This window comes from Macadamia integrifolia, chromosome 2 (genome assembly GCF_013358625.1).
Source record: "Macadamia integrifolia cultivar HAES 741 chromosome 2, SCU_Mint_v3, whole genome shotgun sequence".
Classification (NCBI taxonomy): domain Eukaryota; kingdom Viridiplantae; phylum Streptophyta; class Magnoliopsida; order Proteales; family Proteaceae; genus Macadamia; species Macadamia integrifolia.
Window position 1 is genome coordinate 472,652 of NC_056558.1, and position 3,908 is coordinate 476,559.

The 3,908-nt window shown below is 35.3% G+C and overlaps 1 long non-coding RNA gene across 1 annotated transcript; it reads left to right on the forward strand.

Annotated features, from left to right (window-relative positions):
- Positions 1-320: 320 nt before the first annotated feature.
- Positions 321-3,091, forward strand: LOC122060539. The gene is made up of 3 exons (XR_006134432.1): positions 321-797; positions 898-2,561; positions 2,713-3,091. It is a non-coding gene; the product is annotated as an uncharacterized LOC122060539 (long non-coding RNA).
- The last annotated feature ends 817 nt before the right edge of the window (positions 3,092-3,908 follow it).

Consider the following 3,908-nt stretch of genomic DNA (forward strand, 5'->3'; position numbering starts at 1 on the left):
GAGAGAGAGAGAGAGAAAGAGAGAGTAAATATCACTCCCCTTTCCTGAACTATGGCGAAATATCAATTTGACCCCACACCTTTCCAAAATATCGCTCACCTCAGCTATAACTAAAGTATTCTATCTAACAACCTCAACCATTAGGAATCGTTGTTAAGCCAGCTGATTTTTCCATAATGTCCAAAATACCCCCTATTTGTGAAATGTCCCAGAGACCCTTCATTTGTTCCCCATTCGTCTTTCTCTCTCTCTCTCTCTCTCTATAGGAGTCCGCAATGAGAGCTACTCTAATCAGAACACTTCGTCACCGGTTCACGGTTCACTGAAGGTCTCTTTCTCTGGCTCAGGCGAGGATTTCGTTAACTCGTTAGTGTTCTCCGGCAAAAACAAGAAGTCGTCACCGTCGTTGTCGCCGCCGCTGCATTTGGAGATCAAGGACAAGAGGACTATCCGGCGTGCGATGTTGGAGGCTAACGTTTTATGTCCAGTGAAGAAAATTTCCGGTAGGTTTCTAAGTTATCAGGTGCGGGATCTTGCTCTTTCCGGCTAATATTCTGGAGGAGGAGGAGGAGGACGAGGAGGAAGAGATCTGCTATGGTGATGTGGATCACTGTGGAATGTCGTGGAACGTATTTGTGACGGAAAAATCTAACTTCGTCGGTGGCAAAGGAATGAAGGTCGGCGGCGCCAGAGGAAGTACCGGTCAGAAGAAAATCAGTGATTATTATAAAAATATGTTGAAATCTAACCCTGGAGATCCACTTTTGTTAAGGAACTACGGTCAACTCTTACATCAGGTACTGCGAATTCCAGTATTTTGATCTTAAATTGATCAAAATTTCAACTTCGATTTCAGTTTTTCTTTGCATTCATGTGTTGATTGCTCTGTTTCGATAGGTAGAGAAAGATGCAGTGAGAGCTGAAGAGTACCATGGAAGAGCAATTTAGCGAATCTAGGAGACGGGGAAGTGTTGTCTCTGTACAAGAAATTGATTTGGGAAACCCAAAGAAATGAAGATAGAGCCAACGCTTACTTCAAACAAGCCGTTCAAGCATCTTCTCCTTCTCCTTCGATTCAGCGACAAATTTTAGTAACCAAACGTGTTTCAGCGACACAGGGGAAGGGGAGAAGAACGGGGAACAAATGAAGGGTCTCTTGGACATTTCACAAGTAAGGGGTATTTTGGGCATTATGAAAAAAAATAGCTGACTTAACAGCGATTTCTAACTGTTGCGGTCGTCACATAGAATATTTTAGTTGTAGGGGAGGTGAGTGATATTTTAAGAAAGGTGTGGGGTCAAGTTGATATTTCGTCATAGTTTAAGGGAAGGGAGTGATATTTATTCATATATATATATATATATATATATCTTACTATCATACGATCATGCTATCATGTTATCATACTATTATATAAAAGCATGTACTTATGTTTCATGGTTAATATTTTTTTCGATTACTTTAACATTTTTTATTTATTTATTACCTTATCTTCTTTATTATAACTTTTCTTATTTTTCTTATTTTATTTTATTTTATTTTATTTTTATATCCTTTGTTTTCTATTTTTAATGACTAAACATTTTTCTAAAAAATCGTTTCTTTTATTATCTCAAATTCTCATGCAACCTTCTATAAAATAAAATAGAGATCTCACGTTTCTTCTCTCTCCTTCTATATATTTTTTTGGTATAATTTGTTTTCTCATTTTGATGACTACATATTTTTCTAAAACAATAGTTTCTTTTATTATCTCAAATTCTCACCCAAGCTTCTATAAAATAAAATAGAGATATCACGTTTCTTCTCTCTCCTTCTATATATTTTTGTGGTATCCTTCGTTTACTCTTTTTAATGACTAAATAAATAATTTTCTAAAACAATAATTTCTTCTATTATCTGAAATTCTCATGCAACCTTTTATAAAATAAAATAGAGATCTCACATTTCTTCTCTCTCCTTCTATAAGAAAAATCACTTTTCCCTTTTTATTATATCCGCTTTCCTTTTCCTCCTCTTTCTCTCTGTCTCTGTCACTAACGTTTCCTTCTTTCTCAATTTTTTTTTAAAATATCTTTTATTTAACTTGAAAATTTAGTTACTCCCTCACTCCCTCTGGACCCTAACCTTCTCTTTCTCTTAGAATAGCGTGAAGAGAAAACAGTTCATCTCTGCACCTCTTCGTCACTCCCTCTTCTTTGATAGCAGTGTCGTCCGTAGGTAACTAAATTACTAACCCTCTCTCTTTTAGATTATTTTTCTCCTTTTTTTCTTAGATTGCAGATCAATCCTCACTTTCACTGTTTCCACCCTCTCTCTTCTCTTTTCCTTCTCTTTGAGGGAAACACAAGAAAAAGAAGAAGAGAAATTTAAGAGGCTTGCAAGGAACCCTAACTCCTGTAAACAGTTACCTCTCTCTCTAGCAATGGATTTTTTTTTTTCCTGCAATTTTCCTTCAAGAGGGAAATCATTCAACTTTAACTCTCCTCCAAGAGGGAAATCAGGTCGCTCTTGCTCCATGGTGCTATTGAAGGCCGATGTGGAACTCACCATTGTTGGGGTAAGACCTATCTCTCTGTTTTTTCTCTATTATGAGTCTTCTTCACCTTTCCTTAACTTGTTTTTCTCTATTAGCAGATTATGAGTTATGTTTCTCTCTCGCTCACTCATTTCTTTCTCTTTTATTTTTATTTTTATTTTTTAATTTGCAGGAGAAGCTGTTTTGTTTTGAGAATCTCTCTCGGAATTTATGTCGGTATGCACTAGAATTTCTATCTCCGAACCTTAAGTCAACTCTTTTTTTTTTTTTTCCCTTAAGTTCTTAAAGATAATCCTTATGTTTAAAATGTGTTCCATTTGGCTGAAGTGTTCATTAATCCTTATGAAAAGTGCCATCTGGCTGAAGTGTGTTGATCAAATTGAAGGAAAATTTATGTACTGAAGTGTAGGTTTGTCGGAACTCTTTACTTAGAGGTGGATGCTAATTTTGTATTCTTTAAGTGGGAAGTTTTACTTGATCATCAACAATTGGCTTCAGGTTGTTGCACTTTGCAACTTGTGTGAGGCTTCTGGATCATGGAAATAGTTGAGAAGTTGATGATGGAATTTAAAACATAATAATAATTCCTAAATCGTAATAAGGATCTTACCAATACACTATGAACCATTTTAATCTAAAAGAGAGGAAATGACATACCGTTCATCGTCAATGGCGAGTTATTTCCAGCGGAGCTTGATGCAGCCATTGATGCCGTCCTTGCACGAATGAACAACTTTCTTCTTCTTCTTTGAGGTAGGTTTCTCCCCTTGGTATTTTCTCAATGCACTTCTCTAATGGGTGAGATTAGTACATTACTGTACAAGAGGGGACCTAGTCTCCTTTAATAACATAATGCCTATATCAAATATTGGGTTTCCTTAATAGAACTCAATCAATGGTCAATTGGGACAAATAAAGAAAATAAATCCTACAATCTCCCACTTGAACCATTTGACCAGTTTACAACAACTCAAGTTTTATTTATGAAAAATAAGTTAAAAAATTTGTTTGTTAAAACGACAATTCTTGGATTCCAACAATTTAAAAAAAAACAACTCAATGTGGCCACTTTAACAAAACACCCTATCCATTGGTCGCATTCAATAATACTTTGAATGAATGAAACTATTGATAGAAACTACAGCGGTTATACATCATTTATTAGTCGACACACTTCCTTCCACAATCACAGTATCAATAATCCCACACAAATCGATTCTTAAGTAGGAAAACAAATAATAAATGGTTCAAACAATAATATCTCATTTATATCAAAGAAATGTGTACACATAATGATAAAATAAGAAACATTCATAAACATATTAATTCTTAATCAGACTCATGTCTGCAATAAGATTCGTGTAAAAA